Below are 25382 nucleotides of genomic sequence, written 5' to 3'. Positions count from 1 at the left end.
TGAAAAAAACACGAAATGTGCTCCGTTTTCGGTTATTTTCTCTCACCCCCATACAGCAAACTAGGATTCCTAGGTGGCGTTATGATCACCTACATGTGGGAAGAAAGGGGGCCACATTTGGGGGAGATATCACATGTAAATAAAGCATTACAAGGGATTGAATGGCAACATACCGAAACCACCAAAAAAGGGCTTGGTGCACGGGGGAGGGGGGGTGGGAGGCATTGGCAGTTAAGGGGTTAAAAACAAATAACACATTAGCTTAAAGAAATAGACAATTGGGAACTGAAGTGTTTTTATTATGACAAGTGCTTACACTGTAAAGCAACAAATAATACATATACAATTGTAAACCAAAGATCAAATTGGTGGAGCCATATGGAGTGAACCTGCTTTACCTGGGGGATTGGAAGGAAAAAGAAGCCGAATAGTGAAACATTTATGGAAAAACAGTTCTCATAACTGCACATGAGTGTAACGCTCACCTGATTCCCGCAGAGGCGCCGGTCTTGACTGGGTGAATGCCGTATCTTCAAAGGTGATGTGTAACACACGGTTGGCTCTTTGGACTGGACCTCTGTGCACTGTATGTCTGACTCGAAGAGTAAGATGTCTGCAGATAGAAAATATGGGATTAATGAACTGGGGTTATTGGGTGCCTCTCTCCTCTTCCCTTTCTCTTCTCCTGTAGAACCCCAAAGGTTAACGCCCTCACCTTAGGTAAGTGAACGCCAACCTCTCCATCTGCCTCGGGGCAGGGTGCCATAACCAGTTTCTTCACTGGATAAGGGTGCAGGCCTCTTGACCTCAGAGGACTGCTGTCCGTCGTTAACTGCACGAACGGTAAGTTCTGGGCACTTCAAATGTCTTAAAAGTCTTTTGTAATGATATCTCTTGTTTTGCAGGGTTCCGGCGATGGCGGATGGCGGGCTGATGAGAGTTGAGGATCGAACCCGCGTGAGGAATAGAAGCGCCTGGAAGCACGTAAGTAAGCGCTTGTAGCCTGCTTCACGATGCGCACTAACTGTCCCTTTTATCTTGCAGGTACAAGTTCGGAGCTTTAGAGAAGCTGAAGGGTGCTGGAATACCCGCTGGATTCGGCGTGGGAAGGAGTAAACGCACGTGAGGAATAAAGTTGCCCAATGTCTTTAAACGCACCTTCTTTTGTCTTTCAGATGCGGGATGCAGCGCCGAAGGCCTCCGGAGAGTGCGAAGAGCTGGTAAGCTTTTGTCTTTCAGATGCCGGAATGCAGTGCGAAGACCTCCGGAGCATGAGAAGAGTAGGTAAGCCTTTGTCTTTCAGATGCCGGAATGCAGCGCGAGGCGTTGGTGACAGCCGATGGACCAGGTAAGAGATGCGCTGCCACTGAAGACCGTAGTGCTAACCTGTTCTTTCTTTGTCTTTACAGGTGCTGCTGAAGACTGGATTCCAGGATGGTAAGCCTTTGTTCCCTTAGGCCCAGGATCAGAAGCAGAAGACACGATGAGCGTTCTGCTGCAGAGAATGCAGAATAACGGAAAGCAAGATTCATCCATCGGGTGTGGTTTAAATAGCCTCCTGTAGTGCTTAGGTGTCTCCTTCCACAGCCACGCCTAGGTAAGAAAAGAGTTCCTGCTTTCCAGAAGAGTTCCAGTGTTCTGAACCTAGGGAGTGGCTCCTGCCCCACCCAACAGGAAAAGTAGTCCCAAACAGAAGAGGATCAGGGGTTCAACTGGCAGGTAAGTAAGCAGCATGGCCTGCTGCAGGTAAGTCCACCCAAGCATTATGAGCCCGGCGCTTCCAGCGCTGGGACTGGGCATCTTTATGAGCCTGGTGCCACTGGCGCCAGGACAGGGTCCAAAAGGTCCCAATTGGGACTGGCTGGCACTCGGAACCGAGGTTATGGGTCTGCTTCCAAGGGAGTCGGGCAAGTCCTGATCTTTTGGAAGCAGAGATCATGACAATGAGTCGCTGCAAGAATTGGATAAAAGAAAAAGTAAACTTTATTATTGCAAATGTTCACAATCTTTTGTCACAATATTTCCTGTAAGGCTCAACAGATATTACGACTTCACACCTTCAGCAGGGGAACGATGATACACAGTGCCGGAGGTTTGTGACGCAATTATCGATCTATAAATTATTTGCTTTTCATAATGGTGCTGTAGTGTGAATAAGTACAGGTAAACTATAGACAACTAAAGGTCTCAGAATATTTGCAAGTAAAAAATGTCACTCGAAATATGGATTTATAGGACAGTGGGCCTCATTACAAGGTGGGCGGAATGGGTTTAACAGCGCCGGTAAACCCAATCCACCCTATTACGAGGTTCCCTTGCGGGACCCCCCTCGGAACGTCTGGTCAGACCAGACGTCCTTTGCGGGTCCCGCAAGGGGACCATTCCCATTGAGCCCTGTGGGGGCTCAAATGGAAATGGGGATGGGTTTTTGAATGAGGAATTACCGGATCCTCCAAGGTTGGAATGGCCTGGTAATTCCTCATTCAAGGAACCCGGACCAGAGTTTGGAGGCAGCCATGGCGCTAATAGCACCATGGGTACCTCTAAACTCGTAATGCGGCCCAGTGGGTTAAAATAACATGAAAAGCAACTCACACTGCCTAAAATTAAAAATGCGATTAGAGTGGAAGGAACTCAGAAACACTTGACACGTTTCTCAAGCGCACCTGGCATTTTTTGAATCCGTTATACTCTTGGCACTTTAGTCAGGCATATGCAATAGTTACAATTTGCCTTGAAGTAATATGGTTCTGCTTTGACTTTATGACGCATTTGCACACAGCACTTTTATATGGATGTATAATGGATTTATATGTACAAGGCAGTTTGTCAGTATTTAATATCAGGCATTCCAAGCGGAGTGGCCGAGCACGAATGTACAAACAGAATTTAGCCTGTAGACATTCTGCCCCAGTTCCATAAAAGGCATGATGTACTAGACATTAGCCCTTGACATGAATGGGCTTGGCCATGGGTAGCCAATGAAGATGGTGCACACATGGAGTAATGTGAGCACAACTAGGTGTGTAAGTGGCTACTCTGGCTGCAGAGTACTGCAAGACCTGAAGGTGCCATAAGAAGTAGCCAGTTTGTGCCAGAAATGGGGCGTTGCAGTGTTCCATGGAGGACATAACAAGTAAGGACACCACAGGGGCACGTAACTGAGAAAGGAGTAAACAAAGAACCTTACTATGGGGTTTTCAGTTGAAGATGGCCCCTTTGACATACTAGACTTAGCTTTTCTGTCTGCGGAATCTCAGATGACATATTTACCCCTAAAGATGGCCAAAAAGAGGGGGTCCAAAAGGCAGTAGAGGAAGGAGGGCCCACCACCATCATTTCTTCCCCTTGAAGCAGCCATTACACATCTATGCACCCACAGCTTCGAGACAGGACCTAAATCTGGTCGCTGTCTCGACAAGAGAGAGATCTAAACGGACCAGGATCTGTGTGATCTGTTAAGAATAACAGTGGAACCCGTGAGAGCAGATAATCTTGGTAAGAGGTTACATGTACATGTTAAACAAAACCTGGAAGATGGAGGAAACCTGAGGGAATCCATATCTCAAGGCAGACGGTATAGAGTGAAAAGGTGGGGGGGGGTGGAAATTGACTGTTCGGTTAGAGGAAAGCAAAGAAAACCAGGAAAGTACGGCACCAGAAAGGCCGGCCCAGACGAGCAAGGCGGCATGGTCAACGGTATCAAAGGCGGCAGATAAGTCTAGTAATAAGCACCAACGCTGCCAGAGTTGTGCATCCAAGCCGCATCATCAGCGTTGGAGACCAGCACCCCCTCTGTGCCACATCCTGGACGAAAAATGGATTGAGAAGTGTGGAAGAAAGATTACTCAAGAAAGGGAAGACAAAGGTTCAAAAAGCTTCATAAGAAGATTCCAAAAGGGCCCCCGCGACCACCCCACCGTGAGGAGCGCGCTCCTCCCTGGCCATCCGAAAAAGGAGCAATAAGCTGCGTTACAAGACCCCACGGCAGCAAAAGCAAAGGGGACGACCCGTGAAGCGAGCGGTCCCCAAGAAAACTTCAACTGCAGCGTTTGGGGGCAGAGTTAGTGGACCTGAGACCGCCAGCAGCGATGCCTGTGTGGGGACTGTCAGTCAGCCCGGAGGAGATCAGAGAACCCTCGCGGGTGGTGCAGAAGACGCAGGGTGACCATTCAGCCAAGGCAACATAGGCGAGACTGGGGAGTGTGAGCGGACCACCGCGGATCCACTGGCAATACAGCAGAGCCGGCGCAGCCCGGACACCCAGCTACAAATGAGAGGGAGCGGGTAGTATTCCCCTAAAATCCTGCGCCTGCCTCTGCCCCATACAGCAAGCCCGGCTCCACGCAGCGCAGGGCCTCCACGAACCACGCGGCATAGGGCCCCCATGAGCTGTGATGCGCCCAAGCTGGCGCAGGGTAAGTAGGCATAATTAAGGGAGTTGGCAGCCATGAAGCAGGCGCACGCAAGACGCTCCTCTCCCAAACAACGGACATGGAGGTTTATGAAAGCATCTGCCCCAGCGCACCATAACCTACACTTGGAAGGAGACCCCCCCCCCCCTATGGCAGGAGACCCGCAGCATACCTGGACCCCAGCAAAGGCCCATGCCCATACCATTCAGCAACATCAGAGGCAAACTGCAGTAATAGAAGGGTGACAGCACTAAGTCTCCTGCAGCATTCCCCCTGCTAACGGCCAGGGAAGGAACCCGGGGCGAGGGGTGGGGACGGCACGTGTCCCCAACCCTCAGCATTTGACTCTGCAGGAGAGCGCTGCTTCGCTCCACCACCCACCCTTATGAAAACTAACCCTGCCATGCAAGATTAACCGAGAAGGAACCTCCATGGGTTCAAGAGCATACTTAGAGGCTCAGGAATGGTGGGAGCACAGGGGCCCCCCGGGAAGAAATTCAAGAAGCTCCTGGGCTCCAGGCCAGTGTGACACTGTGACCATAACCACTTTCACCTTTGAGCGTATTAGCCCCACAGCCCCCAGGGGGCAACCAACCCAGGCTCTAAAGGGGAGCTAGACCCCCGCTGCGCACAGGAGGGAGAGAAAAGCATCCCCTTCCTACAGAACAACTGGCCAATACCCCGGGGTCAAGAGGAACCTCAGAGGCCTGGGAAGAAGCCCCCTACAGTAAGGTGCAGGCAGGCACTCGCCATCAGCAGGCAATGTTGCGCAACAAGGCCAAGGAGGCCAAAAAAGGCCCCTCAAGGACCAAGATCTCAAGAAAACAGAAGGGACCCTCCAAAAGCTATGTAGAAATGAGGGGGAAGCCCCGGAGGAAGAGGATCCATGGGTGACAGAGAGGCAGCAGTTGGAGGAGCCCCCGACGCTACCACAGGGGCAAGAGGTCATGAGCAAGGTGCTGCAACAGTGCTTTAAGGCATTCAGTGACCAAATGACTGCTACCCTTCAGACACAATTAAGCCTAATACGCACAGAACTTGCACAATCCCTGCAGGAAATCAAAGGCGACAGTTGAATTGATACAAATGAAACGCAATTCAAGAACTCACTTAAAACACCTGGAAGATAGATGTATTAGCGAAGCTGCAGGCGGTAGCGACACAACCTGGAGCTCCAAGCCAAGGACTTGGAGAACCGCTCGGGAAGGTCCAACATCAGGGTGAAGGGGCTGCCAGAATGTGTGAGCGATGCCGACCTCAGGGAAACAATGCAGCATGTGTTCAAAGATTTGCTGGGCATGGCTGGGGGAGAAATTCACAGATAGATGGTCCGCAGCGAGAAGAACCCGGGGCCAGGCCAAGAGAAGTGGCGATGGCTTTACAGCGATACGACCGAAACAAATGGATTCTCCAAGCGGCAAGGAAAGCAACCCTGATAAAAGTGAACAGCGCCGTCAGAACTTTTCCAGGACCTGGCCAAATCCATACTATCAATGAGGAGGCAAATGGGCCTGGTGACCAAAGCCCTTACCAAAGCCCAGATAAGATCCAGGTGGACATTCCCCTTTGGAATGGTCTTCAAGTGGGAAGGGTGCCAACACCACATCACTACGTTGGATGAGGGACCCAAGATCCTGAATATTGAAGAAGATGGGGATGCAGGCGGAGGACCTAATAGGAGGCCAGAACATGAAAGCCACCAAGAGAAGCCATCGGAGTGGAGAAGAGTAGAGAGGTCAGAGCCGAGACACAAACAATTGCAGGGTCCGGGGGGGGGGATAGCAACCGAAGCCCCAGGCTGAATAGGCTGTCCACTTAACAGCAGCAGGGGGGTGGGGGAAATCACGAGACAAGGGTTAGGACCCGGTGGGGTTACACAGGGAATGTCAGCCTAAGGGTCGGCTCCGGGAGACGGGAGGTTAGGGGGTGACGGATCTTGGAAACAGGGGAGAGCAGAGGAATGGCTCTCCCCGCACAGTTATTCTCTGGGATGTGAACGAGATCAAGCAACCTAGGACGACGTTACGGCTTGGGGAAGTTGAGCCGAGTCCAGCCGGAGGGGGATCGTTTCGACATGGTTACTCTCAGAACGTAACGGGGTATGGGTAGGGATCCAAATACTAAAACTCAATGTTAGAGGACTAAACACACTGACTAAAGAGACAGAAACTGGAGAACCTCCTCCAGGATACCAAGCCCAACATTGTGACGCTCCAGGGGACCGATATCCGCAAGCAAGACAGATACAGAATGAAGTTGAGGATAACCCCAGGTTCTGTAGGCCAACGACAAGAGCAAAGCTTGAGGGGTCCTTATAGCATTTAGACACCTACCTGACATCGAAATAATAGGCACAAAAGTCGACAAGGAAGGTAGATTCCTCTTCGTCCAGCTACAATGGGAGGTGGCCTCTCACAATCGCCACAGTGTATGCCCCCAACTCAGGGCAGGAAGAATACTTGCAGGGGGTTTTGGAGAAGCTAAACCAGTTAACAACGAGCCAGCTAATACTGGCGGGATTTTAACTTGGCGTGGCGCCCATCCACGGACAGAAGCGCAGACAGGACACCCACATCTGAAGGCCCATCTAGTAAACTACAGGCTAGCATAACAGAATAGCATTAGCAGATACATGGCATGAACTAAAAGGGCACTCCAAGGGGTATACTACTCACATGTGCACCGAACATTCTCAAGAATTGATTACATATTGAGACACTGCTCTGCCAAGTACGGATCATAGAAAGGGAAACCATAGCCCTGCCCGACCACACTCCCCTGTAGCTAGAAATCCAATGGGAGGGGGGGGCCTCTGGAAGTGGCGGTTCCCTTGACATCTGCTGATGCAGTAATTTGCGACGAGATACACAAGTCCATCCGCAACTTCTTTGGGGAAAATAAGACCCCGGAGGTGCCGGAAGATGTAGTATGGGATGCCTTTAAGGCAACCATGCGGGGGGTGCTCATAGCAAAGCAGGCATCTCGAGCCAAACAGGAGAAGGCCCTCCAGGTGGACCTAGAACAGGGGTTAACGGAGACAGATAGGGGGGTAATGATCAGGAGGGAGTATAGGCATATCAAAGGGCAAATCAATATCCTTCTAGCTAAACAAGCAGTAAAATCGCTCCGATTCTTGAGGCAGAAGTATTACATCCAGCAAACAAGACAGCCGGCTCTTAGCCAGGTAGGTTAAGCAGAAGGAGGCGGCAGGTACAATACGCCACATTCAGATGGTGGAGGGACAGGAAACCACACGTACAGAAGAGATCCTTCAGGCGTTCACAGAGTTCTATACAAGCATCTACTCTGCGGAGGCACCGGAGAGTGATCTCCAAAAGGCCTTCTTAAAATCTTGCTGGCTAAAAAGATTAGAACAGAGCCAGCGTGACGCTTTAGAATGGACGATTACCTAAGACGAGGTGCGTGCAGCGATCCAATCGCTACAACCAAATAAAGCCCTAGGCCCGACGGGTACCCCGCCACATTCTATAAAGCATTCCATACCACATTAGTCCCATTAATGGCATCCCTGTTCAACTCCTTCTCCGATACGGGCCGCATCTCCCAGTACATGGAGGAGGCCAAGGTAATCCTCTTCCCTAAGCCAAACAAGAAACAAACCCTCTGTAGCCTACCGCCCTACTGCCCTAATAAACCTTGATGCCAAAATCTTTACAAAAAATTCTAACATCTAGAATGGATAAAGTAATAAGTGACCTGATCCACCCGGATCAAGCAGGCTTTGTCAAAGGGCGACAAACGTTTGTCAACATTAGGCGAATATCCCACCTGATAGAGAAGTCAAACAGGGCAGTCCTGAGGGCAGGGAGTGTTAGCACTAGATGCAGAGAAGGCATTTGGCCGAGTCAAATGGTCATTCTTGTTTGCTACGATGATGGTTATGGGGTTTGGCCCGGGACTTGTCCACCTGGTCAAAGTCAACTATGGAGCACCACTTATCAGGCTGGCTATCAATAGGCATGTCTCCCAGGCGATAAGGATCACTAGGGTTACTAAGCAGGGCTGCCCAAGTCACCATTCCTGTACGCAAACTTTCTCGAACCCTTCCTAGCTAGAATTAGACAGGAGAGGGGAACAAAAGAGATTACATTCGGTGGGGAAGGCCATAAGGCAATGGCCTTTGCCGACGACCTCCTAGTCGTGCTAACAGACATGGACACTTCCCTCGGGAAGTTAACAGCACTCCTAGGGGAATTTGGCAGAGTGGCAGACCTGAAGACCAACAACCAAAAACAACAGTAGATTAATGAAAACATTATTGGCTAATGCTTTCACTTTGGTTCGTCTTGCGCTGGTCCAAGAATGTTACCTCTAGCAGCACAATACGAATGCCCCCGGCCGTCCCTCTTAATCACGGCCCCAGTTCCGAAAAACAACAAAATAGAACCAGTGTCCTGTTACATTATTCCTAGCTTAAGTATTCAGGTGACCAGCCTGCTTTGAACACACTACTTTTTTCAAACTAAACGCTTCAGACCCCCACGACGCTCAGGCAGGGGCTGGGACAGGCAGTGGTAGCTCACCTCACGGCGCACCGCCAGCTCAATCCCAAAATCCAACTACAAGCTTTTTAACTGCAGCAACTTTAATATATGCTATTGGAGCTGGAGTTACCGTGGCTGCTGGCATCAGACTTGCCCTCCAATGGGTACTCGTTAAAGGATTTAAACATTGTACTCATTCCAATTACAGTGCCTCGAAAGAGTCCTGTACTGTTATTTTTCGTCACTAACTCCCGGAGTCGGGATTGCGTCATTTCGGCGCCTGCTGCATTCCTTGATGTGGTAGCCGTTTCTCAGGCTCCCTCTCCAGAATCAGACGCCGATTCCCCATTGCCCGTGGTCACCAAAGTACCATCGAAAGTTGATCTGAATGCATCGTCACGGTCACATGGATGTGCGATCGGCCTGAGGTTATTTAGAGTCACCAAAGCGGCCGGGCGAGCCCGGATTGGTCTTGGTCTGATAAATGCATGCATCCTGGGAGGTATGTGCTCGTCGGCATGTATTAGCTCTAGAATTACCAGTTATCCAAGTAACAGATGGCACAATCAATGGAACCATAACTGATTTAATGAGCCATTTGCAGTTTCACTGTACCAGTCGTTTGTACTTACACATGCATGGCTTAATCTTTCAGACACGCATATGCTACTGGCAGGATCAATGAGGTAGCCGCACCTGATGGAGGGTGGCAACGGGGGGAGCCGCGCGACTGCCTCAGAGCCAACCTGCGCACCCTCTTGGCTGTCTGCAGGACCCGAGCGCCAAAGAGCATCCCTAGACGTGTGCGTGTCAGGTGGACAGGTTGGTCACGCAGGCACCGGCAGCTGGGCCTGCTCAGCCATGCCACAGGGTGGGTGGGAGGGAGAGGCCAGGCACAACTTGAACCGGTAGTGGGGTTTGCCAGCACGCTGCCACTGGTATGGCGACAGAGGGGGTCAGCAGCCAACGTGTGTTCCGAACTGCTGGAGAAACATGCTTGGTGGAGGAGGGGCCACGTCGTGGCTTGCGAGGGGAACCCGTCTGATCTGACCACTGGGGAGCTGCCGGGCTGCTTAGCCTTCACTCTAGAGCTGCCCAAACGAGGGGGCCCTCCCCGAGGGAAGCAAACCCTTGACACGGTCCCAAGGCGGGTGGAAGCAAATTGCTTGAAACAGCCGAGGATGGCCAAGCAGTCCAACCCTAGACAGACCAAGTGCACCAAATCGATCCCATGGAGTGCTCGAAAGAGCACCCCCAGCAGGCCAGTCTCTGCTGGGGCATTGCGTGGGGCACGCCCCCCGGCTGGCCCGGGTTTTCACCATAGAGCCCGGGTTGGGCAACGAGAACCAAGAGGAGCGCAGACAGGTCCCTCTCACCCAGTCTATAGTAATCCGGAGGAAGGAGACTAAGTTTCGTCATCTGTGTACCCAGAGTGACAGAGCGGGACCTCTCGGCAAAAGCCTCGGGCTCCTTAGAGACCCAACTGGAGAAACATTTTTAACTGACGCCCATCAGAACTTCCAGAGCAGCCAAGCCGCCTGGTCCTTGCAGACATTCCTCTGGCCAATAACCAGATGGCCGGGCTCAGAGAGCGGCCATCTGGTAGGTCAAAGCATTCCAATGGGCCTGGATGGGAAGGGCCTTTGGCCCCCCCACCTGACAAAGGACAGGGCACCGGCAGGTGCCCAAAGGCATGGGCCAGCACCAATCGTCATCCTCGAGCTCTGGCAAGGCCACCTTAGAGTTTTTCTCCCCCCCTCCACATAAGAGGTTTTTGATCCACCCTGGAGCTTATCTCTCTGGGGAGGGACAGTCGCCCCACATGTGAGACAGGTACCCAAGACTGGGTGCTTGGGGGGGACCAGCACCCCCCCAGCCATCCTGGAGCTTTAGCAGGGCCCATTTAGAGCTTCCCCTTCCAGGGCTCCCCGCAACTACCGCAAGGCTTGGGGACTCCACCCACACGCACAAGGCTGGCACCCAAGGCCAGTGGGGGCAGCAGCCCCAGCCACCTTGGAGCTCTGGCCCGGGCCGCCTTAGAGCTTTGCCCGCCACATTAGAGCCCCTCCTCCAGAGAGGGACAGGGCTCCCCACGATCACCACCAGGCTTGCGGACAGTCAACCCAGACGTGAGACAGGCACCCAAGGCCAGGACACCCCCGCCGCCAGCCACCCTGGAGCTTTAGCAGGGCCCCTTTAGAGCTTTTCCCTGTGGGGAGCGATGCAACTGCCACTGGGTCCGGGGGCTTTCACCCTGGGGCTCTGGCCTGAGCTGCTCTCACAACATTAGAGCCTTTCCCTCCAGGACTAACCCACAAACACTGTGGAACTCAGGGCCGGCCACTGCGAGAGCATTTACCCCCACGCGGAGGAAAGGGACCCGCTCAGGGCGCCCCTTGACACACGCACCTCGACTTGGACCTGACCACAACTGGTTGATACTTGCCAGAGGACCGGGAGCAACCCACAAACGCCATTGAACTAAAGCCGGTAATTGCGCCACGGCCGCCCTGAAGGCCGCAAGGTGGCACTTCCATCCCAACCGTAGACAAATGCAGGAGTCAGCCGTGGCAACCACAACTCGGGCCATCTGGGCCTACTCCCCGGGCCAGATGGCCCAGCGGCCGTACCTGCCCCCACCGCCCAGGGGCACAGGCTTAAGGTACCACCCCGCGTGCTCTGGGGTGGGTGCTTAAGCTGCTGCCTCTCTTCCCCGCCCTGGGTTTAAGGCACCAACTCAGCGCTCTCGGGCTGGGGAGACACTTCCATGCCGACTATTAAGCGTACGGAACCCGACCGGAGACAAATGCAGGAGTCAGCCGCAACTCGGGCATCTGGTCCACCAGCCACAACTTGGGCCACCTGGGCCTACTACCAGGCCAGGTGGTCCAGTGGCCAGCCGGGCCTGCCCAACCCCACTTTCCAGGGGCACAGGCTTTAGCTACAACCCCGCGCCCTGGGGTGGCTGCACCCTCTCTTCCCCTGCCCTGTTCGGGGGCTTAAGGCACCACCTCGAAGGCCCGGGCCCAAGGCCATCTGGTCTGCCAGGCTGACCAGGAAAGGTGAGAAGAGTGCTCCCCGCCCAGCCCGCACACCCCCGCAGGTGCGCCCCTATGGTGGGTGGTATTTTCCTGTGCACCCCGCATGCCCCAGGAGGAAGGATGGAGAACGTTGGCGGTGCTGCCGCCTTGCAACAAAAGCTTGGCTCAGAGGATGACTTCCAATAGATCGCAGCGACGTAGCTGCTCTGCTACTTACGAAACCCTGAACCAGAATCAGATTGTCAATGAATGATTTAGCAACAGATTCCCACAAACATGCGGTGCACTATGGGTGAGAGAGGTGGCCCCCATTCTGTCCACACTCAAGTCCTGAGGCAAGCGGCTCTACACACCGGCCCCAAGGCTGGCTGTCCTAAGCTAACTGATGCTCGACAGCGTTGCAGTATCACGGTCTGGGGTGGAGGGGGGGATTTTGGACGTAGAGGCGTTCAGTCATAATCCCACAGATGGTAGCTTCACCCCATTGGCTCCTCAGCCAAGCATGCACACCAAATGTCTGAACCTGCGGTTCCTCTCGTACTGAACAGGATTACTATTGCAACAACACATCATCAGTAGGGTAAAACTAACCTGTCTCACAACGGTCTAAATCCACCTCACGTTCCCTATTAGTGGGTAAACAATCCGATGCTTGGTGAAATCTGTTTCACAATGATAGGAAGAGTCGACATCGAAGGATCAAAAAGCGACGTCGCTATGAAGGCTTGGCCGCCACAAGCCAGTTATCCCTGTGGTAACTTTTCTGATACCTCCTGCTTGAAACCCAAAAGGTCAGCAGGATCGTGAAGCCCTGCTTTCACGGTCTATATTCATACTGAAAAATCGAGATCAAGCTAGCTTTTGCCCGTCTGCTCCGCGGGAGGTTTCTGTCCTCCTTGAGTTCGCCTTAGGACACCTGCGTTATCCTTTGACAGGGTGTACCACCCCAGTCAAACTCCCCACCTGCCACTGTCCCCGGAGCGGGTCGTGCCCGCAGGTGCCGGGTGCTTGGAGCCAGAAGCGAGAGCCCCATGGGGCTCGCCCCCCGCCTCACCGGGTAAGTGGAAAAACAATAAGAGTAGTGGTATTTCACCAGTGGCCCGAGGGCCTCCCACTTATCCTACCTCATGTCTCTTCACAGTGCCAGACTAGAGTCAAACTCAACCGGGTCTTCTTTCCCCGACGATTCTGCCAAGCTTGTTCCCTTGGCTGTGGTTTCGCTAGATAGTAGATAGGGACAGTGGGAATCTCAGAAAGATGACGAGGCATGTGGATACCTTAAAGGTCATAGTTACCCCATCCGTTTACCCACGCTTCATTGAATTTCTTCACTTTGACATTAGGAGCACTTGGCAGAAATCACATTGCGTCAACACCCTCCACAGGCCTTCGCAATGCTTTGTTTTAATTAAACAGTCAGATTCCGCTGGTCCGCACCAGTTCCAAGTCAGCTGCTAGGTGTCGCTGAGGCAGAATGCCGGCCCTGAACCCCCAGAGGAAGAACAAGATTGGCGAACACTGCAGTTGGGGTGATCCCCAGGAAGGGACCGGCTCGCATCCAGAGGCTGACTTCCCGTACCTACATTGTTCTGACATGCCAGAGGTTGTCCGCCTTGGAGACATGCTGTGGATATGGGTACGGCCTGGCGCGAGATTTACAAAATCTCACCCAGATTTTTAAGGACCAGCGGGAGCTCACCAGATGCCGCCGGAACAGCGACGCTTTGCAAAGCTCGGGCCCCTTTCTCGGGGCAAACCCATTCCAGTGTGCCCTGCCCCTCACAAAGAAAAGAAAAGAACTCTCTGTGCGGCTGGGGGCGTGGCTACAGAGCCATGTAGGAGGACGTGTTTCCAAAGAGGCTCCTGATGATCCTGAAATGATCAGAGAAAATGTGACACATTGAAACCATCCTGGTCTGAATACATTGTTTGCCCGAGTTCATGAACTGACACTGCCCAACTGGAGCTGGAGATGGCGAGGATCAGCGCTGTGATGCAAGCAAAATCAGCCGGAAGAATTTTGTGGCGGTGCGCTTGTGAGGAATCTAAAATGGCGACCCGCCAACAACAAAGAGATGTGGAGGACAGCTGACTCGCGAGCAGCCCGTTGTAGGAGAGAGAGCTGCGCTCAGATCGGGTCTGCCAGAAGGGGCCGCGAGTAGAGCAGAGCTGTGAAGACCCCCTGTGGCCACAGCGCGGGACCCGGGGGAGAAGCCCGACGTCAGAGTAAAACGGCAAACGAACAGTGCCGTGATTGAAAAGTGCATGCCCGGTGCGCGACGAAGCGGGACTGGAACCCCAAGCAGTCCGCGTGTATGCGTGATAGACTACAAGGCTGCTCACCCATGAATAAGTGTCAGTACAATATACACTGCAATACTCGGCAATGTATGCGCAACACATACGAGGCACCGGCGTGCCCACAAGCAGCTGTAGCGAAGTGACGGCGTGTGAGCCGTCCAAGCATTATGGGCGGTTTCGCTTGCAGCCGCAGTGGAGACTTGGTCATTAGACAGGCCTATGACAGGGCAGCTTTTCGGGTCGCACATGGTGTCCACGGCTGCAGGCTCCGTGTTGCGGCCATCCGGACCGAAGGTAACGCAATAACACGGATGTACAGGGCCAGCTCAGTATACGGAGTGCCACACAGGAAGACCCTGAAACGGATGCAATCAAGTTTCACTGATAATAAAGCCGAGCACAGCCTAAGGGTTGCCTGAGATCTGACAGAGGCACACAGGGGGACCCTGATTAGATGCGATAGCAGCTCCTAGCAATACAGATGCCAGCTTTAATCATATTACCCTTTGCAACGTGTATAAGTTCACGCATCCATCGGGGACAAGGGAGTTGATCTTGCAATTGCAGCACAGGGCAGGGTCATGCAGAGCGCTGACCCTGCAAACATGGAACTATTGCATGGTGGAATGTGGAACCAGTAACTAGAATGAACCGGTGGCGACCAGAGCACTACTGACTTATATTGAACTAACTATCACATTGCCAAGCAATTCTTTGAATGGGCTGCGATGCGGAGCTTGGATAGCGCATTCAAAATGGCGCCAATGCGCGCGTGTATATAGACGCAGGGAGCTGCCCGGTACGCTGTGCACCAAGCGGATCGATCAGAGAGAGGCGACGCTGGGAGTGTCCGTCTCCTTTAACGAGGTGATGGGAGGAGAGAAAAGAGCACTGTTGCTGCTCACAGACAGCTGATAAACTGAAATGCCCATGACACAATAACCCACAGCGCCGCACCGTGAGACGAAGAGGCGCAGGCACACATCGGCAACCCAACCTGCAACAAACTCCACTAAACCATCCTGTGGAGGCTAGTAAACACAACAGCATAACGAAGAACAAGACATGCCTATGATTGATTTACGAATGCTGATCCAGCCACCCAAGCGGCACAGACAGGCTTAGACAGAAACACAGAGACTTGCAGCCGCCTGAAGTGGGAACAAAGAGACGCAGACAACGTGCCCGAGGTGGCCGCAAGAGGTAACTGCAGATGAAGGTGTACGGGGTTGCCCCATGAAAGTGGGGACCAGCAAGAGTGGCCACCGGAGCCCGCAGAGCCACACCAGCGCCAGGCAGACAGCCCGGGGAGCTAGATCGACTGGGGCAGGGTCCTTAGTCCTGTGAAGGCTGAATGAACCCACATGGGTACATGGGAGGACACAGTCCATTCTAGAAATAGGGGAGGTCGCTGGAGGACACCCCTGAAACGATCAGGCCGGGCCTAGACATTTTGGCCAATTTAGCACGTTCTAAAAGAGGACAGCACGTTTTGGGGCCGACTCACTTTACCCTGACGCAACAAGATGTCCAACAAACCCATCAGACAGAAAGGCAAGCAGCCCACACTGGACGATTTTGCCAAAACACCACCAGGTGCAGAAGGGGCCAGGAAGAAAGACAGGACCCCCGCTGGGGGCCCAGACATTATGGGCAACCAGGAGGTACTTGCGGCGATTGCGGACCTGAAAGTGGCCTTGGAGACCAAACTGGGCCTGGCAATCAGTGAATTGAAAGCTGTACTTGAGCTCAAAGTTGGAGCGGTGCAGGAGGATGTAAATCTTCTCCGGCAAGACGTACGATTGTTGGCTGAGCGCACGGAGGTCCTGGAAAAAGAGGTGGCCCCGGACACAGCAGCCTGTGCTGCCCATAAATCTGAACTTCACGCCTTGGTACAATGTGTGGGCAATCTGGAGAGCAGGTCGGAAGAGGCGGAGGGACGCGCCCGAAGGAACAATATTCCCATTGTCGGAAGGAGCTGAGGGAACTAACCCTACGAATATATCGAGTCTATGCTATTGCAGGAGATAACCGGGGGAGCTCTGTCCTAGGGGTTCGCTGTAGAGAGGGCACACAGGGCCCTGATGAGGAAGCCACCGCCGGGGAACCCTACCCCCCCCACCCCCAGCCCGGTGATAGCGAAGATCCTAAATTACCGGGACCGGGAAAAAAAATCCTTGAACACTTTCGGAAGGGCGGCACGATACAAAGAGGTGCTGCGAACATAACGGCATACCCAGATTATACCTTGCAAGTACAGCGCAGCCGCATGAACTTTGGGTCCGTGAAAAGAAGATTGCGGGATGCAGGCCATAGGTACATGCTGCTTTTTCCAGCTAAACTGAAGGTTTTCTACAAGAGCAGAACCTTGTTTTTTGACACCCCAGAGGACGCCATGGGATGGTTAGATGCGCAGAGCTGTCCCCAGGAACCGGACATCCAGGGAGCAGAAGGCGGAGATAAGTAACCTGCATCGGAAAAGCGCCCTAGGTGCTGCAGCTCATGACAATGGGACTTGAATATAGCATTGCATATACCGGCAGAGGAGTGTGTTCAGAGCTACAATTATAAATATGAGACAGTGGCACTGGAAACCTTGATATAGATATAGGAGCTATATGGAGCATGACCTCACACCGCCATAGCGATTAGTTTAGTTAGGTCACTGGTAGTTCAGTGACACCCTGCTGGGTTCTGGGCTGGGGCCTTTTAGGGCAGAACCAAACGCAGGGTGGCCCGAGTTCCAGGGATGGAGCTGGGCACTTGTTGGGGTTGGGGTAGACGAAGTGGGGGAGGTGGGAGGGTGAGAGGGGTCTGCAGTGGTTTGAAGTTGGGTGTATGGGGAGTTGGGAAGGGGGTTGGAGGGAAGTTTGATGGGAGGGAAAGGGTATTGAGCCAAAATGTGACCCTTAAGAGGTGGGATATCATGGTGATGGCGCCAGGGTGCCTTACAGTGGTTACCTGGAATGTCAGGGGCCTCAACAGCTATCTGAAACGTAACAAGGTGATGATGTATCTGAAAAGGATGAGGACCGACATAGCATTATTGCAAGAGACCCACCTCACTAGGGAGAAATTGGAGGTGGTTAAGAAGAAGTGGAGGGGGTGCCTGGTGGGATCCACATACTCGGCCTACGCTAGAGGAGTTATCATCTGGGTGGCGCTGCAGGTGCCATTTCAGCTGCTTCAGGTCACGGGTGACCTAGATGGCAGATTGACTGTTGTGAAGGGTATATTGGAAAACCGAGAAGTGTGTATTGTAAATTTATATGCCCCTAACCAGGACACAGCGGCTTACTTTGGGACCCTGTACGGTAGAGTCGGCCCTCTGCTGGGTGGTGGGATTATTTGGGGAGGTGATTTTAACTGTGTACTTAACCCTAATGTTGACAGATCGGATAGTAAGATAGACAAACCAACCCCAGCAGCAAAGGTGCTGCAGGCCCTCCCGAGGGACTTCGACCTAGTGGATGTCTGGAGGCAGTTGCATCCAGTGGATAGACAATACTCGCACTATACAGCACCACACGCCCTTCACACAAGATTAGACTATGTGTTCGCCTCCACAGAGTTGGCAGGAGAGATGGAAGGTGCGGGATACAAAGCTAGGGTGCTTTTGGACCACTCCCCCCTGGTCCTGGAGTGGCAGCATCAACCTCCCAGGGCACGGATTCCCACTTGGAAACTCAGAGCCGAGGCTCTGCAGGACCCGGGATTCAGGGAGGATTTAAGAGAGGCGATCACTGAGTACTTTGAGATAAATACTGGTAGTGTAAGCTCTATGGGAACTGTTTGGGAGGCGTTTAAGGTGGTTTTGCGGGGGGTTGCCATTTTGAAGTCTAGGGGGATCCAGGGGGGCATAGAGCAGAGTGGAAGGGAATTGAGGAGGAGTTGGAGGGCAGGATGCGTACGGAAGGCACCGCTGATGAGGACAGAGACAGGATAAGGCAATTACAACAGACCAGTGGGGACTGCTGGGACAGGTTATGTAAACTAAGCTATAAGAAATACGTGGAGAGACAGCACGCAGGGGGAGATAAGCCGGCAGGTTGCTGGCCTGGCTATACAAGAGTGAGACGCCGCGAACGGTGATCAGGGAAATTAAAGGCAAGGGAGGGTGGACTCAGAATACCCAGGAGGGGGTGAATGAGGAGTTCCTGAGATTCTATAAACATCTTTATGAGGACCCAGGTGGCCCTAGAGACCATGAAATTCGGGTAAGATTGGAGGACATGGGCCTACCCACCTTAGATGAGGCAGAAAGCGCAGACGTAGATGCCCCTATTACGATGGAAGAACTCGAACTAGTGGTTCGCTACTTGGCCACCTGTAAGGCCCCCGGGTCAGATGGGCTGCCAAGTGACTTTTATAAAACCTATGAACAAGAGTTGCTTCCCCCGCTGATGGCCATGCTTAACTAGTCGTATGAGCAAGGCAGGCTACCAGAGACCCTGCGAGAGGCGGTGATTATCCCGGTCTGAAGCCGGGCAAGCCTATCACTGATTGTGGGTCGTGCAGGCCCTTATCGATGCTCAATCAGGTTAGTAAAATCCTCACTGCTGTACTGGCAAATAGGCTTAAGGCTGTCATTGGTAAACTGATACACGCCGACCAAACGGGCTATGTCAGGAACATAACTGATAATCTCAGAAGACTGCATCACATCCTTGACCAGACAAAAAATGACCCAGGTGAACTGGCAATAGTTTCACTAGACGCGGTCAAGGCCTTTGAGCCAGTGAAAAGGCCCTAGTTGATCGCAATCTTTAAGGGCTATGGAATGGGACCGGGGTACCTCAGGTGGGTGACAATGTTATACAGCTCCCCGATCGCCAGGGTCAAAACGGGTGCTATCATTTCGGACAAATGGTAACTAAGCAGAGGCACTAGACAGGGCTGCCCGTGGTCGCCCATGTTATACATATGGGCACTGGAGCCATTGGCCACCTGCCTGAGACAGCAATACAAGGAGATAGGTATTCGCACTGCGGGTGGCATGCAAGTTGTTTCTTTATATGCGGACGACATACTGTTATATTTACGCTACCCAGAAGAGAACATGCAATATATTCTAGACATGATGGAGCAATTTGCCGTTCTCTCTGGCATAGCGGTTAACCCCAAAAAGTCTAGCGTGTTCCATCTGGGGAGATACAAGCTTGTCTTGCCCAGGAGTCTGCCAGTGTTGCCGATTACCCTGGCACACAAAGTCGTTCCGATATCTCGGAATTGACATATACCATATGGCAGAAGAACATGCACGCAACACGGTTAAAGCAGTAGAAGGAATTAAGAACAGCATGGGATTCTGGTCCAGGTTACCCCGGGCTATGGTGGGGAGGGCTGCTCTGCTAAAAATGGTAGTTTTGCCCAGACTGTTGCATTTCTTTGTTAACATCCCGCACGGGATCCCGAGGCGCTTTTTCGCTAGCCTCCATAGCCTGTGTAGGAGCTTCATCTGGGGCAACTCCAGGAACAGGGTGGCCCTTTGGAAACTACAGAACTCGTGTGATAGGGGAGGGATCAACCTGCCAAATTTTGAGCTATACTATCTGGCAGGGCAGCTGCAGTATGTAGCAAGATGGCTGTCTGGCGAGGAGACGGCAGAAACCAGGCTGCTGTGCAGGAAACTGCTCCCCTTCTTTCACAAAGAAGTGGTGTGGCTGTCCAAGTCGAGGGTCCGAGGGATGGCGGGGCTGCTGGTACTGGGATGGGAGATATGGCACAGAACGTGGCAGATTGCGGGACACCTGGTTCCGTACTCTATGCAGGTGCCGCTTGCAGCACTATGTGGAGAGGATCCCCAGCTGATACAAGGGGTCCGCAAGTACTGGGAACCAGTGGGCCTGGCCACCCTGGGAGACATATGGCTGGAAGGGGAGGCATTAGAGTTCCCGAACCTGATCGAAGATACTGGGGTGCATAAAGGGCAGTACATAACTTACACCAGAATTGTCAAGAGAGTACGAGTGAAGTGGCCAACAGAGGTGCTCACCGGACAACCGGATGCCACTATGGAGGCTATATATGAAATTTCAGAGGGTGGGCATGAGATTTCCTGCATATACGAGCTGTTGGGGTCCAAGGTGGGGAAGGACTTGACCCAACAGACAACTTTGGGAGGATGAGGTGGGAGAGCCCATGTCGGATGGGCTCTGGAAAAGAGCCCAAAGATATCATAAAAAAGTGTCCCGGAACGCAAGGCTCCAGCAGATCCAACTATATGTCACACATAGAGCATAGCTCACCCCCAGTAAGATCGCTAGGTTTGGTGGCCATACGACTCAGAAATGCCCTAGGTGTGGGGTGGAGGAGGCTGGGCTACTCCACATGTTTTGGGCCTGCCCTGAGGTGGGGACACGCTTAGCAGGAAGCGGTATTACACTGGAGGTGGAGTCGGCCTGGGCATGCATGCTGGGGGGGATTCCCTAGGCCACGTAACTTAAGGCACATAAGCAAAATTAAAGATCTAGCATATGTCCTGGCCAAACGAAGGATAGCAATGTGCTGGAAGGCAGCCCAGAGGCCGAGGATAGAGTTGTGGTGGGCTGACCTCTTAAAATGGGCAGAGGCAGAAACGGCTGTTTGGTGGGACATGGTTTGTAGGGGAGGGGAGGAGGAGGTAGGACCCCTAATTGAATGGAGGCAGCTGGTGGCTACCATGAGTGGCCCCCCCAGTCTGATCAGAACGATGATAAAACGGATAAAGAGACGACGATAAACCCACCTGAAAAATCACAGGATGATGACATGGACATATTGGCTCAAGTTAGGGGGGAGGGAGTGTCATGAGACTGGACAATGCTGATTGTAACACTCTGACGCTGAATCTGATGATGGAAGTCCCAAGAATTGTGTGTTATATAAAATAAAAATTGTTTTTTCCAAAAACAAAAAAAAACTCTGTGCGGCTCCCGCCGGCTTCTCTGGGATCATTTGCATTGCCGCACTGGATGCCGCAAAGGCGCCCGTCCCTGCCACTCTGGATTTGGGGATCTGAACCCGACTTCCTGTCGATCGGCTGAGGGCAATGGAGGCCATAGCCCATCCCTTCCGAACGGCGCTCGCCCATCCCTTAGGACTGACTGACCCATGTTCAACTTCTGTTCACATGGAACCCTTCTCCACTTTATTCTTCAAAGTTCTCGTTTTAATATTTGCTACTACAACCAAGATCTGCACCTGCGGCGGCTCCACTCGGGCCCTCGCCCCGGGCTTCTGTGCGTACTGCAGCAGCCCTCCTACTCGCCTGACTTAGCCCCCGCGGCTCTCAACGCCGGCCTGGTATGGGCCTGATGCTCCAGGGCCATCCATTTTCAGGGCTAGTTGATTCGACAGGTGAGTTGTTACACACTCCTTAGCGGATTCCGACTACCATGGCCACCATCCTGCTGTCTGTATCAACCAACACCGTTTCTGGGGACTGATGAGCATCTGCATCATGCGCCTTAACCCCGGGTGCGGTTCATCCCGCAGTGCCTGTTCTGCTTACCAAAAGTTGCCCACTGAGCACTTTCATACAATACCCGGCTCCACGCCAGCAAGCCGGGCTTCATACCCATTTAAAGCTTGAGAGCAGGTTGAGATCATTTTGGCCCCAAGACCTCTAATCATTCGCTTTGCTAGATAAAACTGGGGTTTCCGTGCGCCAGCTATCTTGAGTGAAACTTCGGAGAGAACCGAATGACTATATCATTCGATTAGTCTTTTGCCCCTATACCCAGGTCGGATGACCGATTTACACATCAGGACCGCTACGGACCTCCACCAGGCCGAGTTCACCATCTTTTGGGTCCTATCACACACGCTCATGCATCATCTCTGACAGAGTGGGGGAGACGGGTCGGTGGAGAGCCCACCGCGACAGGATGCCACTGCAATCGCCGGGCACCGGCCCTCAACATCATTACAACACAGGGTTTCATTCATCCCTCTGACTCGGGCAGGCATTACATTCTTAGTCAGTGTTTCCAGACAGGTCGGGTGGTTAACCGACCCCTGGCGCCCTTTGTGGGCCTCCCCGCCCGGCAGGACGACGTGGTTGGGGTGTATTGAGGGCAGTCCACCACAGTCACATCGGGAGCCCCGTCTCCCGTGGCCACTCTAGCAACCCCCAAGAGGGGCCAGGACAGTTGCCGGGTAAGGGCCCGGTGGGGGTCTATCTCCCTCAGCCCCGTGGACACAGCAAAACTGCTGTCAGGGGGCTATAACACTCTGCTGGAGCAGAGAGCCACCTGCCCCCTGGGGCCTTCCCAAATGCACCCTGCTGGGGCTGGATGTGCCCGGGCCGCAGACCCGCAAGGGCCTCCACCGTTCCAGGTGACCAACCTGCCTGCCGTGTTGAATCCTGTGGGTGGACTGCACAGACCCCACCAGTTTACCGCTCAACCGTTTCACACCCTCTTGAACTCTCTTCAACTTTCCCTTAAGGTACTTGTTGGTCACCAGTCTTGCGCCCGTATTTAGCCTTAGACACGCTTTAGGCTGCATTCCCAAGTAACCTGACTCCAAGAAGACCTAATCGCTACAGGTCGTTATCGGCCTAACACCATCCGCGTGGGGAGACTCGATCAGAAGGACTTGAGCCCCCTGAGTGATGCCGGGGAGTCGGCCTTCTGTACGCCACATTTCCCACGCCTGCTGCTGAATGGGGATTCGGCGCTGGGCTCTTCCCTTTTCACTGGCCGTTACTGAGGGAATCTTGGTTAGTTCCTTTTCCTCTGCTTAGTAATATGCTTAAATTCAGCAGGTCACCATGTCTGATCTGAGGCCGTGGTCGGGGAGCACAAAGCTCAGGGCAGCTGGCCTCGGGCCCGTTTGGGGGGTTGCCCCAGCCCTTGGCGCAGGCGAGTGTATTCTGTTCCAATCTGTGACCGAAGCCCACATGGTCACGAGGTCCGTGCTCCATGGTCATCCTGCGCCGGCAGCCGTGGGACACCATCCCGGGCGCGTCGGCCACCCGGCCCTCCCGAAACCAGCATGAGGTGGGGAAACTGGGGAAATCAGGACGCGTCGGCAATGAGCTTGCGCGCCAGATCCAAGGATCCAGCAACGGTGCTGATCGGGGTCTGACCTTAGGGGGATGAATGGAATGGGGTCCCTGCGACAGCCCCAGCCACGCCCCTGGGAGTGAACCCCGGGGCGATTGATGTACAAGCGACCCTCAGACAGGCGTAGTCCCGGGAAAAACCCAGGGCCACATGGTGCGTTCGAAGTGTTGATCAATGTGTCCTGCAATTCACACTAATTCTCGCAGCTAGCTGCGTTCTTCATTGATGCACGAGTCGAGTGATCCACCGCCAAGAGCCACAGGCAACTTCTTTTGTCCTAAACGTCGGCCTGACCCTGCCGGTGCAGGAGAGGTTGGGGGAGGCAGCGCTGGCTGTGGCAGGACAGCCCAGCTCCCTGTCTAGCTCGGCCGAAACCATTGTGGTTTCAAAAAAATAAAAAATAATAATCCATGTGCTCAGACTGACCGCCAGCTGCAGCAGCACAGCGCTTCCCAGGGGGATGGAGGTAGGCCGCTCTGCCACCTGCCCACACGGCCCGATCCACTCATCCTTCCCCAACCCCTTCCACTTCCCTTTTGGGAGGGGGGCTGGGAGATGGACAATGAGGCAGGCCAGAGACAGCACAGACAGGGGGTCGGGTGGGACCACTAGAGTCTTCAAACCCCAGCCCGGCCGCATAGGACCCAGCTCCAGGTACCTGGGCAAGAGGGAAGGTCACCCACTGTGCCAGCGGGCCTGGCCATTGCTCACACACAGATGTGGGCGGCTGGAACCTTGGCGCCCACCGTCAAGTGAGCCAGCTGCACCATGGCTCATGCCTGGCTTGCCCGGGTGCCTGTCTGCCTGGGGAGGCACCCCTCGAGAGCAGTCAGGTTTCCCTCGGCTCCCGGCTTCCCCCAGTCAGGGCTTCCCTGGTGACCGGGGTGTCCCCACCAATGCCCAGCCGCTGGCAGGTCAGAGAGAGGAGTGTGCGCCCCCCGGCCAGCGCAGATGCGGGCTCAGTGAGGAGAGGGGGCTGGTTGACCACGCGCACCGGACCACTCTGCGAGAGGTGCCCCGGGCTGTGGGTGTGCACGTCTGGGATGCAACCGAGGTCGGGCGCACGGCTCTCCCTCCCGCTGCTCCGCTTTTAATGATCCTTTATGCCCCCACCCACAAGCAGAAACCATTCACACTCAAATGACCCATTTCTCCTTCCAAACACGTTCCAGATTCAAATGCCACCTCCCTCCTGACCTACATGCCACCATCCCTCCATCCGAACCCACAAAGACACCAACATCTGTCCCTCCATACCTACACCAAGATGCTCCACCCCTCAGAGCCACACCCATATGCTTCATCTCTACCTCCACACTCAGATGGCGCCATTCGCCCCCTCTCTATACCCACACCCGATTACCCCATCCCTTCGACACACACATGCTCCCACCACTCCAATAAACCAACATCCTTCTCTCCAGACAAACATACCCCATCCCTCCATTCACACCCAGATGCCCCCTTCCTTCCCACCAGAGCGCTCCAGCCCTGACCCACATGCTCCGCCATTCCCTGACATGCCCCCATCATATGCCCATTCCATATCAACAATGCCCCCTCCGATCCAGACTCCACGATGCACAATCCCTTCCTCAAGACACATACCATGATGGCCCATGCTCCCTCCACACAGAAAGATGCCCCTATCCGTCCTCCGACCAATGAGCCCCAATCCTTCCCTCCAGACCCACACCAATGTGCCCCATCCCTCCCTCCAGATGCACATCAATGTGTCCTGTGCCTCCCTTCATACCCAAAGCAATGTCCCCATCCCTCCCTAAAGACCCACACCCATGTGCACCATCCGTTCCTCTCAGAACCACACCAAGATGCCCCATCCCTCCCTCTAGACCAATACCATAATGCACCATCCTCCCTCCACATAGCAAGATGCCCCTTGCATCAGATGCCCATGTGCCGATCCTGAATCACATGCAGATAGCCCCAGCCAACCCCCTCTAAAACCACCCATCCTAGCATGCCCCCATCCGCCCAGACCCACACCAATGTGCCCCGTCCCCTCCTTCCAGACTCACACCAATATGCGGTCATCCCTCCCCAGACCAA

The 25382-nt window shown here is 53.7% G+C and overlaps 1 protein-coding gene and 1 non-coding gene across 2 annotated transcripts in view; both read right to left on the bottom strand.

Moving 5' to 3' along the window:
- The window catches only part of RPS19BP1 (ribosomal protein S19 binding protein 1), a 269268-nt gene that overhangs the window by 78674 nt on the left and 165212 nt on the right, over nucleotides 1–25382 (bottom strand). The gene's annotated exons all lie outside the window — the stretch shown is intronic.
- On the bottom strand, nucleotides 23420–23570 carry LOC138448128 (5.8S ribosomal RNA). Its single transcript, XR_011259988.1, has one exon. It is a non-coding gene; the product is annotated as a 5.8S ribosomal RNA (ribosomal RNA).

Source organism: Ambystoma mexicanum, chromosome 3q (genome assembly GCF_040938575.1).
Source record: "Ambystoma mexicanum isolate Mex_15411 chromosome 3q, UKY_AmexF1_1, whole genome shotgun sequence".
In the NCBI taxonomy this organism is placed as follows: domain Eukaryota; kingdom Metazoa; phylum Chordata; class Amphibia; order Caudata; family Ambystomatidae; genus Ambystoma; species Ambystoma mexicanum.
Note: the sequence above shows the minus strand (reverse complement) of the source record. Positions and strands in the feature narration are given on the sequence as shown.